The sequence below is a fragment of the Cucurbita moschata genome, unplaced genomic scaffold, assembly GCF_002738365.1.
Source record: "Cucurbita moschata cultivar Rifu unplaced genomic scaffold, Cmos_1.0 Cmo_Scf00014, whole genome shotgun sequence".
Taxonomy (NCBI): Eukaryota; Viridiplantae; Streptophyta; class Magnoliopsida; order Cucurbitales; family Cucurbitaceae; genus Cucurbita; species Cucurbita moschata.
This window is the reverse complement of record NW_019268530.1, coordinates 4689942-4704540: the sequence shown is the minus strand read 5'-3', so window position 1 is coordinate 4704540 and position 14599 is coordinate 4689942.

Below are 14599 nucleotides of genomic sequence, written 5' to 3'. Positions count from 1 at the left end.
TACGTCACTTGGCCGTAAGCGACGCAAGAACGAATTGGCTTAGCTCACTTGTCGTTGGAAAGTGAATGCCACACAATCGCAAGTCCGTTGTCATTAAAAGCGCGATTGTTCTCGAATCAGAAAAAATCATCTTCTTTCCTTCACCTTCTCTTGAAATGTCTTGATCAAATCTGCATGCTTCACTCACATAAATATTAGAAGGAAGTTAGCAGGAATAGGAAGCAAATGAAGTGTATTAAATCCATAAACTACTTTCTTAAAGAATAAGTCAGCAACATGCTTTGCATCATCCATAAATCTATCTGCCACATGCTTCATCTTCGGCCAACAAAAGTGTTTATGCAATATCTTATAAACTTTATTAATCCTAAGATCTCCCATTAAGGCACCACCATATGCTTCTCTCAAAAACAAATCTTTTATAGAGCATTTAGGAATACAAAGCATACTCTTAGTAATTAAAAATTTATGAAACACATAATAATCATCTACCACTTTTTTTTGCAAGACAAGATGCATAAATAGTTCTAAAGTCTTGGTCATCTCTTACTTATACTTGATGACATACGAAAATGTTTCAATAACTTCCACCCACTTTGCATGTCTACGGTTCAGTTTGCTTTGACCCTTCACATACTTCAAGTTTTCATGATCAAAGTGAATCACAAATTCTCTAGGCCATAAGTAGTGTTGCGACACATGCAATATATGAACTACAAACAATTCTTTATCATAGGTAGGGTATTTCAATGTTGCCCCATTTAGTTTTTCACTAAAATACACTAACGGCTTTTCATCTTGAATTAAAACAGCACTTATGACCAAACCACATGCATCACATCTAATTTCAAAAGTTTTATAAAAGCTAGGCAAAACAAATAATATGCATTGATTAATTTGTTCCTAAGCAAATTGAATGCATTATCTTGCATTCCTCCCCATTTAAAAACAACCTTCTTTTTCACTAAGTCATTCAATAGTTCAGTTATGGTTCTAAAATCATTTATAAATCTCTTATAGAGGTTAGCTAATTCATGAAAACTCCGAACTTTACGTGCACTCTTTGGTGTTGGCAAATTCATAATGAATTTAACTTTGTCTCTATCTAATGCTATTCTACTTTTATCAATAGAGTGAATTTTTTCATGCAAAAACTACCCTTATTAAAATTAAATTTCTCTTTTCTATGTGTAATCAAAACTAATTTAACATGCTCCACATGCTCAAGCAAAATCTTCAAACAAATTACAATATCATCAATATAAATAACATGTTTTCTCATATATTTTCTCAAAACATTATATATTAAGCGCATAGGTGTACTAGGAGCATTAGTTAACCTAAAAGGCATAACAAGCCATTCATAGAATCCAAAAATAATATTGAAAGTTGTTTTCCATTCATCTCCCACGTGCATTCTAATTTGGTGATAGCCAGATTTCAAAATAATTTTTATAAATAGACATGAATCATGCAATAAATCAAGCATATCGTCTAACCTAGGAATAGGATGTCGATACTTTACCGTGATTTTGTTGATGACTCTATTATTCATGCATATGCGCCAAGTTTCATCTTTCTTTGGCACCAATAAGTCTCTTATAGAACATGAACTCAAACTTTCTCGTACATAGCCCTTCTCCATGAGCTCCTCCACTTGCCTTTGAATTTCTTTTGTCTCGGTTGGATTGACCCGATAAGCTGGCTTATAAGGAATGATAGTCCTTGGAAAGAAGTCTATTTTATGTTCAGTACCTCTAATGGGAGGTATTTCATCTTGAAACATGCCTTTAAATTCCTGTAAAAGACATTGAAAAACACTAGGCAAAGCCAAGTTGTTATAGTTAGAGACCAAAAATCCTCCCTTGTACATAACTGCAAAGATGGATTTTTGTGAAAACCTTCTCACCTCTCCAACTGTAGCCAAATAACTCTCTCTCTTCCTTTTTTTTCAATTTCATCTCTTTTTTCATTATTCTTTTTTTTTTTTCTCTTTCATTTTTCTCTCTTTTTTCACTAACTCTTGTTTTTCTTTTAACTCTTTTTCCTCATACTCTTTCTTTCTTCCCTCCAACTTTAATTGATTAGCAAATACATTTGTAGAACTCAAAGGTACAAGAGTGATTTTTCTACCATCTTTTACAAAAGAATACCTATTCAAATAGCCATCATACATAACCTTCCTATCAAATTGCCATGGTCGGCCAAGAAATATGTCTTCAGCATGCATTGGTAACACATCGCAAAGAACTTCATTTTTATATTTTCCCAAAGTAAAAGATATTAAAGCTTGGGAAATTACCTTCATTGTTCCACTATCATTGAGCCATTGGAGATTGTAAGGTTTAGGATGATCTTGGGTTGGAATTTGTAACCTTTTGATCAACATGGTACTTATAACATTGGTGCAACTTTCACTATCAATGACAAGACTACAAGCAGTTCCCTTGACGAAACACCGCGTGTGGACCAGTTGTCTCATTGATCATCAACATCATTCTCCGTAACTTGAGTTTTAACAAGTCTTCTTGTAATAGGTGTCAAATGAATCCCATCTTCCAGTTCCTCCTCATTTTTCTTGACTTCTTCAACTAGATCATTGATCTCCCCTCCATTTTCCTCGTCTTGGTTCATGATTGTACAAACAGTAGTGAAATATGTTTAGAACCTCAGACACTCAATTCACTGATTTTACACTCAGGGACACTCGTGTTTATACACACAAAGGTAGGCTATTTGGAAAAGTGACTAAATTATGATCAAGGTAGGCTATTTGGAAGAGTGACTAAATTATGATCAAGGTAGGCTAATATATGGGTAAAGCAATTCTGATAGTAGCAAGCTATTCAAGGCAATTAAGATAAGTTAATTATGAAATAACAACAAAATAAAACAAGAAGTGAAGAAAATAAGAGATAGATATTTTGGGATAGAATTGCAGGCTGAAAAATAAAATAAAAAAATTCAAAAAAGAAAGGAAGTGAAGATTTTAAGATCGATCTAACTCTTTTTTTTACAAAATTCGGAAAATTTAGAAGTTATCTTCAAGTGTAGATTATGAGAGGAAAAAAAATATCAAACACAACGGTTCTAGATTTAGTTGGATTAAGAAAATGATGTGAAACGAAGTTTATTTGATCTTCAAATAAACATGCAAATGATCTAAAAAAAAATGATAAAGATTGTTTATAATCACGATCGTAAGAACAATATGATAAGATTTTTTTATTTATCTTTTTTTTTTCTTCAAGATCTCAACGTGATCTTTAGGAAGAAAATGAGAACAAAGTGAAAAGTTGATGAATAATGGCGGAAACGACAGCAAGAAAATAAATGGACAGATTTAAAGAAAAGATAAACAATAGCCGAAATGAAAGATAAAATCAATTCTAGAGTCGGCCACAAAGATGTAAACCTAGGCTCTGATACCAAATTGATAAGGCAACCCTAATCCTCAGCCCAACGATCCAAGCTTTTGTTGAAGCAAGAACCTTTGAATCAAAGTAATTAACACCTCCTTATACGAAATTTGGATCAACCAAGAGATAAGGCTAGAATTAGATTACCTCTTACGATCGAAGATCTAGAAGCAAGATTTGGAAACCTTGCTCTAAATTGAGTCACTCCACGATCTAACTTGATCAAGGCTTGATTGAATGGCTCGGGTACCATTCTACCACAAGAATTGCTTAAACTTAGAAATGGCAAATATGATGCTCGGATTTCTAAGTGAAACGTCTCAATTTGAGATCTGAATTACATTCATCCACGAATCTGCATTTTACATAACATATTGTGGGTATTTATAGTCTCCCGACAAAAGACGTTTGTGGATGAGATTTATTCGAGACGTTTGTGGACAGGATTTATTCCCGATCCCCTTTAATCTCCACAAAGAATAAGTCAAATTGACCATTTGACTTTTACATAATTTATGAAATTCAACATAGTTCTTTCTAACAAATGTTGATGTGCTTGAGTGGCTAATGCGATAGGTTTGAAATTAATTGAGCTCTCCGCTCGTAGGATAATTTCTTTCAAATGATTTTATGGAATACTGTAAGGAGCATGGGATTCAGCGGTCCAGAAACCCTGCAACAAAATGGGGTGGCTAAGCGCAAGTTAGCAAATCTTACATCAGTTTTCTTGTCTAGGCTGCATGCGAGGAGTCTTTCAAGAGAGTTATGGGCATCAGCTTGCCATGTTGTAAATCGGCTGCCTCCATGGCCAAGGATAGAATCATCACCATTCGAGCTGATTTATCCTCGTAAACCCAATGTTAGTTATTTTGACATTTTTGGGTCTATTTGTTATGTATGTACTCAAACATAATCGAACTAAACTCGACCCAAAGACCAAGAAATGCATTTTTTTTTTTTTTTTTTTGCTATGGTACTCATAGAAAGGGTTGGAGGCGCGTATGGATTTGGAAACAAAGAAGGTTATTGTGTCTCGTGATGTGGTGTTTGATGAAATTTCAAGTTACAAAGACGATGCAGATGACAGTAAAAGTACAACTACTGTTGCACTCTTTCCTGATCATTCTACATTAAGGAGAACAGATTTTTCAATTGCGACAACCATTCAAGGGAGAATACAAAAGTCACTGCAAATATTGAAGTTGCCACAAGAAAAATTCCTCAAAGACAGAAAAAGTTACTAGATTATTTGTCTGATTTTGTAGTTGAAATTAATCAATTTTCTATTCTTTCTTGTTTTTTATGGGAGATACAAGTGAAAATGAGCCGAAGTTGTGCCGTGAAGCTAAAGGGATTTCAGAATGAGAAAATACAATGATGGAAGAAATTTTAGCACTTGAAAAAAATAACACCTGGGAGCTTGTACCAAAGCCTCATGATGCCGATTTAATAACTTGTAACTGGGTTTTCAAGTTGAAGAAAAAAGATGATGGTACAATTGATAGACACAAAGCTCGCCTTGTTACTCGTGGGTTCTCTCCGCAATATAGTCTAGACTATGATGAGACTTTTAGTCCGATTGCAAGGATGGTAACATTACGGACAATCATTGTAACGGCCCTAAATTTCCACATATCTGGAGTCGTCACTAACGTCTCATGCTCATCTCTAATGCAAAATATAAATCTAAGACTGCTCATCTTTATTAGCGTAAATTTAAAGCTTCAAAATACGTTCAAACATTAGAAAACACTGTCGGTCTTACGTGTTTCAAACATCATGCTGGAGATCAAAAAGATAAAAACAATTACAAATTAAATAATTTAAATGAATGAAATGAAAACGCCCTATCCTAACCAAGACTAGGAATTTTAAATATGCAACAATCCTATGCACGCGCCACAGTCTCTGATCACGATGCCACCGTTAACCGTACATGGGAGCCTTGCCTTTACCTGAAAAATAATATGGCACACGACTTGAGTATTTCAAGTGTTGAAAGGAAAGACAGGAGACAAGACAAAGACTCCTGATCCTCCTGATTGAACTCCGATACTCAGTAAGTGACCCCACTATAGGGGTCATGCTAATGCAAACACATGCAATCATGAATTAGGGACCTATCTCTAATAATCTTAGGGGTGACCTCCAGTCTCGGACAAATTGGATGTGTAGTACTTCCTTACACATGACTCACACGTGCGAGTGTAAATCTCCAGGGCACTTGCACACCCCCTGGACCCTCTGGTCAAGCTAATCTGTAGCGACGTCCGGAGGTTAGCAAAACCCCATAGTGTTATGCGCCTCATGAACACCCTCATTTGTGTGCATTCGCGCTCATCATATGGTGCGCGTCCGTGCTCATCATATGGTGCGCGTCCGCACTCATCATCTCTAGGGGAAGTAGCCATATGCTTATGAACATACAATATGCATGAGGTCCCTCTAAATCCATCATAATATCTCTTCTGACACAACCCTCTAGTCTCATCTCTTTGTTACTCTAGGTAACACATACTCTTGGATATTTATATTAATATCATTTTCACGCTCTTAGAGTTGTGTCCTATGTCGATCTAACGACATGATGCAATATGACACTCATCATCATATAGCATGCTCAATATGAAAAACATCATCATATTAAGGTAAACGTCATGCAATCATCATACTCATCATATTGCCACAAAGTGCATCAGACATATCAAGTACGTCATTAATCAAAATATATATATACTGCACACATTATCAAGTATCGTAACCCACACATCATCATAACTCATATATCATTATAACTCATATACCGCATCGTACGACATAGTTCATACATCATCATAACTCATACAATTTTTAGCCTATCCTATAGTAAGGCCACTTACTTGGTTGGCCTTGGCCGAAGTACTCCCTAAATAACTAAACGTAAGCTCCCGTTCCATGAGAGCTGCTTCCTACGTTGCCGGAGTTTGTTTCCTATCACACCGTTCACCACTTTCCATTAGTATTTCACAATTAATTTACCTATAATTCAAATAAAGTGAAATACGGTCTAAAACGGCCTTGGATACCTTAATCGAGGCCGAAAACAGATTCGAGAGGGTCAAAACAGTGGAAATCGAGATGAAAACAGGTGAGTCGAGCCGAACAGCCACTAGAAGCCGCCGGAGCGTCACTAGAGGGAGCCCGAGCCGTTTGCGTCGAGCCGAGTCGAGGGACCGCCTGTGCCGCAGTGTGACACGTGGCAGCAGTAGAGTGAGCCACGTCGTACGGTAGCGTCGGTCGAAGTGCGGGTCGCAATCCGGTTCGGGTTGCGGGCTGCGGAAGGCTACTAGGCCAAGACTAATCGTTGGGCCTCGACTTACTGGACTAGGCCGCAAGTGTTTGGGTTGCAGGCCGGCTCGATTGGACCGTGGGTCTGGTCTCGGGTTGGTTCAATTGAACCATAGCTTCTAGGTTGGCTTGAGGTTTGGGCCGCTGTAGTTGGGCTAGGCCGAAGGTAGAGGTCGAGGGAAAGAATGGGTTGGCTCTCTCGGGTTTTGGGTTCGGGTTGACCCGGATCCGTGGATCTCGTCTTCCTTACCCGACTTCGGTCGATTTTCTGGCGAGTTTTCTCTCTCCTTCCCGCAGCGTTTCCGTTGCCGATTTCGATCCTATTTCTTCCTTTTCCTCTTTATTTGTGTCCTTCTTACTTTTCTGGTAGTTTTGCGGCCTAAAAGTTCCTAAAACCACAGATCTAAGAACGATTAGGAAAACCCAATTTTCTGACCTCGGTTACCGACAACGGCACTTACGAAAAAAAAACACAAAACGCTGAGTTATTGTGCTTTCAATAGGGATTCTTCTCGTGGTGGTAACTGATCGTTTGGTGTTGGTTTTCGGGTGGTTTGGGGACTCGTCGTAGAAACTGGAAACTCGCCGACGTTTATCTGAAATCTCTCTCTCTCTCGTATTTTCTTTCTTTTCTCCCTTTGCAGGTATTCTGGTAGGTGGTGGGAGTTGTGGGCTGAAGGCTGGGCATGGTGTGGTCGTCGTTTCGCATGGGGTCCGCGAAACTCGACGGTCGCCGGAAAACTCGAGTTTTCCGGCTCTGAGTTTTTTTTTTTATCGTTTTCTTTTTCTTTTTTTTCTTTTTCTTTCCCAGGTCGTTACAATCATCTCTTTAGCTACTAGTAAAAGTCGGAAATTATGGTAGCTTGATGTGAAAAATGCTTTCCTTTATGGTGAGTTGGATCGTGATATTTTTATGGAGCAGCCGCAAGAATTTACCTCTATGGAATATCCTGATTACGTGTGCAGACTTAAGAAGGCATTGTACAGACTCAAGCAAGCTCCTCGTGCCTGGTTTGGTAAGATTGCTCAATATTTTATTTTTTTTGTGGTTTTAAGTTATGCTAATCCAAGCTTATTTGTTAAGAAAAGAGCAACTGTATGCACCTTTCTCTTACTTTATGTTGAAGACATGATTATTACTAGTGATGATATTGTTGAAATCAGTAGTCTCCAAGATGCTTGTCTGCTCGTTTTGAAAGAAAAGATTAGGTGAAGTTGATTGTTTTCTGGGTTTGGAAATTAAGAAATGTGATGGTTATATGCATCAAGTTTATTGCAACGGTTTCGTATAGAGAATTCAGGAGAAAAAATTACTCCTATGAAACCAGGTCTCAAATTAGCTAGAAATGAAGGGAAGTCATTAGAAGATGCTACATTCTTTCGTCAACTTGTTGATAGTTTATTCTATTTAACTATCACAAGGCCAGACGTTGCTTTTTCATTCTCAATTTATGGATCAGCCACATGAGACTCATTTAATGGGAGCCAAAAGGATTCTTTAATACATCAAGGGCACCCTAAATTATGTGTTAATGTATGAGAAATTAAAGTCATTTTTCTTGAGTGGTTTTCGTGAACAATCAACGCTCCACAAAAGGTTTTTGTTTTACAGCAAGCTTTAATGCAATTTCATGGTGCAGTAAAAAGCAAAGCATTGTTGCTTTGTCAAGTTGTGAGGCAGAATATGTAGTTGCTACAATGACTACTCAAGAATGTTTGTGGCTAAGGAGGCTTATTCAAGAAATGGTGACTACTCTCAATCAGTCAATTCAAATTAATTGTGATAGTGAAGTGCAATAAAACTTGCTGGAAATCCGGTGTTTCATGCTTGTTCAAAACATATTGAAACTCATTATCATTTTGTTCGAGAGAAGGTGTTATCACAGGATGTTGAATTGCAAAAGATACATACTAATGAGCAAGTTGCAGACATATTTACTAAGACACTTGCCAAAGTGAAGTTTGAAGTTTTTCGTAAGGCTCTCGAAGTTATGAGAAATAAGCTTGCAACTTGTTGCTAGTTTGAATCAGTGAAGTTGTTCATTTTTATTAGGAGTCTGTTAGCTTTATTTCTGCAAATAAATTAGCAGCACCTTAACCAGTTTTGTGCAAATCAGTTGAGTCTTTATAAGAGTTATTTCAATTTAAATAGAAGTCTTACCGTTAGTAAAATATAGCTACGTACAACACTTCATATTTCAGTTTTCTCTATATTGTCTTCTTTAAGTAATAATAATTTCAGATTTATTCACACTTTTGAGTGTTAGATATTGTATCATTTCTTACTTGTAGGGCATCTGGAGCATGGGGCTGAAGGGATGGAGTCATTTTAGAGCAGCGTGGGCGTTAGGAGGCGTGGTTTGAGATGTTGAAACGAGAATTCCAGTGCCTCACCGAAATTCTCGCACGTTTTTTGGTGACCGAGCGTTTTTTTTATATTCTATGGTTGTTACATTATATACCCCTAAAAATAACTTTCATCATTGAAAGTCTCGAATTCTTTCATTAACTCGGGGTGTATTCCCTTATCTCATCCTCTCATTCCCACATGGCTTCCTCTGTTTGTTGGTTCAGCAAATGTACTTAGACGAAGCCGATATTCCTATTGCATAATGCCTTCACTTCTCGAGCCAAGAATGAATTTCTAATAGTAGTTTGTTTAAATTTCAATTTCTATTAGTTTGTTTAAAGGCCTTGAATGAAACATGCAAGACCAAAGTTAAGTTTTATTATAAAGTTATAAATGAATTAATTCTTCATTAAATGTTCATGACAAGTATACATTGACAACTTTAGATTAAGTTGAAAATTTAGGGTCGTTACACATCATTTTAATGATGTTTCATACTTTCTCCCATAGAGAATTCTCTTAAAACTCATTCTTCTTCAATTCCTTCGATATTTTCATTTCAAAGGTTCCTACAAGGTATGACCTTGTGTTCAAGTGATAACAAGAAAGATCTTGTGGAATATGGAAGAACTTTTGAAACCACCTGTATAAGATATTAATGAAAAACCATCAACATCTTCGAAAAGTATCCATTGGTGTTGGTGGAAAAAAAGGGAAGAAGAAACTAATGGATCGAGAGAAAAAGTAACCGAAGAACATAGCTAAGGAGGAAATAGAGGCTACTTCAATCCGCGAAGAGCAACCTATCGTCGGTGTGTTTCATCAGATTCATCATCTCAATCAAGAAGGCCTAGAGGAAAGCTATCCGAGCGTAAGAAAAAATGGAACATCTAATTTATCGTCTCAACCAAAGAAGCCTAGAGGTAAGCCTAAAAAGAAGGTTGAAAAACACAGTATGTTACAAGAAATTTCTATATGTAAACTCGATGACAAATTTTTCTATGGAAAAGAGAAGAGTAGAAGAAATAGCATGTTGTAGAATTAAAATCTATTCTAAATAAACAAAGTTGATGAAACTAGCTGGGTAGCAACATGTGAACATTCTCACCAAGACCTTAACAAGGGTTAAATTTGCAGACATCCAGATAGTTGCTCTGAGAGAAGAATCTCGAGAAAAGTAAAGCTTACCTATGAGAATATGAGTCAATAAGGATGACTTTGCAATTAACTAGAAACAATTTTAGGATAATTGTTAATAGTTATTAACTCGACCAAGTTTAGAAAAATTGTCAGAGTTTTGTTCAGGAGAATGGTTAGAACTTGCTCTAGCGAAGAAAGTTTAGAAAATCTATTAAGTGTTTTCTCCCTTATAAATAGTCTTTCTGGTTCAAGAAACTCCTCGTTCATTCTGAGCTTGGATACTCATTCATGAAATAGTAAGAGAAGTATTTTAGTCAGCACATCTTCTAGTTGAAGCCATTAATGCATAACTCATGCATATTATCTATTAAAATGTTGATTCAATATACTTAGTCCTATCATGTTGGGTAGGATAATGAGTTGATGATTGATTGGTTGTTACAGTAGATCTTTTCGCTTGATTTGTGGGTCATCAAGTGTAATGATCCTAGATTTCTACTAACCTAAAGTTGCTACCATCATTATAACATGTTTTTTTATGCGGAAATAAACATTAAAAACATCATTGTAAATCATTGACATGGACTTACATGTTTCAAAAAGTCTTTAAAAAAGACATACAAAATATTATATAAAACAAATAAATATTAAAATTGAATAACGCCTTATAACCTATGGTCTAAGAATTTAAATACAATTATCCTATACATGTGTCATGGTCTTTACTTGCGATGTTGTCGTCAGTTGTACAAGAGTGTCATGCTTTTACCTAAAATAAAAGTAGCACATGGCTCGAGTATTTTAGAAGTAATTAGTAAGTGACCTAAACAGATGCAACTCATGATTAGGGATTTATAGTTAAAATCATCGTAAAGGTAGCCTCTAATCCAGATAAAATTGGATGTGTAGTACTTCTTTCCACACAAACACACGTGCAAACGTGAGCCCCCGAGCTTGAGTTCCTTGAATCTTTATAAGAACTATTGTATTTTGTAAATGTTAAGAATATTTAATACTAAATTATAGTTTATCATATATATCATATTTGATATTTTATTTAAAGCAAATATCTAGATATTTACCTTATTGTTCTGTTTATTGTTATTTTCATTTATTACTCTTTTCATATTTTTGTAATCTATTACTCTTTTTATATTTTTGTAATTTATTTGATTATAAATAGATATTTTCACACCATTTAGGTACGTGGATTCAGCAAACATTCTCACGGTATCAGAGCCCTTTCGTTTTAACAACCCCGATTTTTTTTTTTCAATAGCTTCTGAATTCTCTACTCTTCTTCTCCACCACCCCCACTGGCTTGGACGTCGCAGGGGCAGTCTCCATGGCTGTTGAAAATAGAGCCAATTGATTACTCTTCGGTTCCACCTTTTTGACCTCCAAATCACCCTTCGCCATACTTTGTACATACAACCTCATCTACTCCAACACAATCGGTTTTTCCTTAACCAACATAGTCTCTTTCATTTTCTTCCATTCTTCCCAATCTTCCCTTCATTCAGAAACCCTAACCTCAAGATTATCATCAGCATTCTCGTCGAAAATATACAGAATCTCGAGAAGGCTACCAACCTTCTACAAAGATTTACCTTCAAAATCTAGGCGCCGCACTGGCCTCTTCGCCAACCAAGTCGCCGCCTCCCTTCTCGCCAAAATTGGCTCCTTCACCTAATGTGACGACTCTTCCGGCTGCCCTTCTCGCTAAAATTGGCCTCTTCGCCCAATGTGGTGACTCTTCCGGCTTCAACATTGTCTTTGTCCCTTGCTCTAGGTTTCCCTCTTCTACTTCTTGGGTTAGAAATATTATCACTGGAGCCAAGGCAGCATCGTCGCGATCCCTCTTCATGGGTTAGATATATTCTCGTCAAAGCCAAGGCAGCATCGCCGCTGAGCAGCGATCCCTCTGCAGTTTTTGATGGTCAAGAAAGTATTTCTCTACACCTTCTTCGAACCAAGTTGTTGAAATCTTCACGAAAGTGTTTCTCGACCTCTCTTTGAATTTTTCAGATCTAAGCTTCACGTTGATTTAAATTCGACGCTCAGCTTGCGGGGGGTTTTAAGAATATTTAATACTAAATTATAGTTTACCATATATATCATATTTAATATTTGATTAAAGACAAATATCTAGATATTTGCCACCCTAGGTATCTTCCCATTTATTGTTATTTTCATTTATTACTCTTTCCATATCCTTGTAATTTATTTGATTATAAATAGATAACTTTCACACATTTAGGCGGGATGGATTCAGCAAACATTGCCTTAAAGATCAAATCCGTGTTATCTATATATATATATATATATATATATATATATATATATATATATATAATCTCATTATAGATACTTTGAGAAGTTTTGTAAATTGCACTCAATAATCAAACCTTTGGTTTTAATTGATACATGCTTATTAACTTTAGGTTAAAGTCTCAATTGATTGTTTCCTACTCAAGTCTGGATAATCAATCATCTAATTTTACCATTTGATTTGAAGTGTCTTGGAACACTCTTTCATGGACAAAAGTATCTTGATTTAAAAATGATATCTTATGTAACAATCTCAATTTCTTATTAAATGTACCTATGAGTCTGCTCTTCAACTAGTACATGCTCACGCTGCTAGAGCAATGAAGGGAAATGAACTTTCATAATATCATGACAAACAAAGATATCGAATTATACGCATCCGTACTCATCTTAACGAGGAAATATCTTGATGCATATGACATACTAAAATGTATGAGATTTCCATAACTTTAAACCATGTGTACACGTACGATGAAGGTCGTACATTTATTCTTTCATAAACATAACTTTCATGAATACATACGTGTCATAACAGTATTTCATAATCCTGAACTAATCAGGTTAACATAGGGTGTATGACATATCATATAAAGGTATTATGCATCATACGACATGGAAGTCACAACAAGATTCATAACATAACATAAACATCTCATAGAATAACTTACAATATAACATAGCATATGTGATAGCATCACATAACATAATACACAAACATTAAACAATTACAAGGTACGACACATGCAAGAGCCAGAGGGCACACACCGTTGCAAGAGCCAGAGGGCACACACCGTTCATACTTCAATCAATTCATCCAATCAAGTCAATAGTAAAACCACTTACATGGTTGACCTAAGCTGAAGGTACTAATTGTTCTGGGTAGTAGCCTAACTCTCATCCTCAAAATCTAATTTAACCTTAGATCTATCATATCATCAACAAAATGATTTAAAACAAAATGATTGTCAAAATCAATTGCCTTAAAAGTTCAACTATTAAGGATAAAAAAATATCTTGACATATCTATTGTATCTTTCTTTTCCCCAATTAAATCTATTATTTTGTAATTATTCTTTTTAATTTATCTATATTTAGTTTCATTAATTTTTTATTATTCTAAGAAGTTATAGATTCATATTTATAATTCGCCTAAATAATTCATTTAGATTTAAACTTATTAACAAATTTGAATTTTTAATATAAATTTAATGTTTATTGGAATATAAATATGTTTGATGAATATCATGCCTATTAAACACACCATTTATTAGATACTATAATTTCATAGTATAATAAAAAATTATTTAGGTAAATAAAAATATGTGTTATAAGGTCTTATAAGATTGTATCATAAGAATGATTTAAAATGAAAGCTATAGAGATCTTATGTTTATTGTGGGTTCATTTACATCGGGTTCCTTTCTCATTTATGATGATGAGTACGAACGCTTACACTATGATAATAATGATGATGATGATCATGCCTTGTATGATATTCAAGGATTTGTTGACCTCCGAACGTCCAACTACAAACAATTAGTTCGACTATGATGGACTCAAGGGGGTGCGAACCGCTTGGGACTCACACTCGCACATTTGAGTCATGTTTAGGGAAGTACTACACAGCCAATTTTGTTCGAATTGAAGGCCACCTCTATAATGGTTTTAACAATAGGTCCCTAATCATGAGTTGCATGTGTGTTTGCATTCCTTGGCCGCAATAGTGGGGTCACTTAATTTATATTTCTTAAAATACTAAGTCATGGGCTACTAGGCACCCATATACGGATGATGACGACATCGCAATTAAAACCCTTAACACATGCATAGGATAGTTGTACTCAAATTCTTAGACCTTAGGTTAGTATTGGTTTTTATGTGTTTAAAGGAGAAGGGTCTACAATTTTTTTCTTCAATTTAAATTTTTATAGCGGATATTTGATATTTGAGGTTTATGAATTTTAAATATTATTATAACATGTACGACGGATAAATATGATTTTTTTAAAATAAATAAATTAATAATAATAAT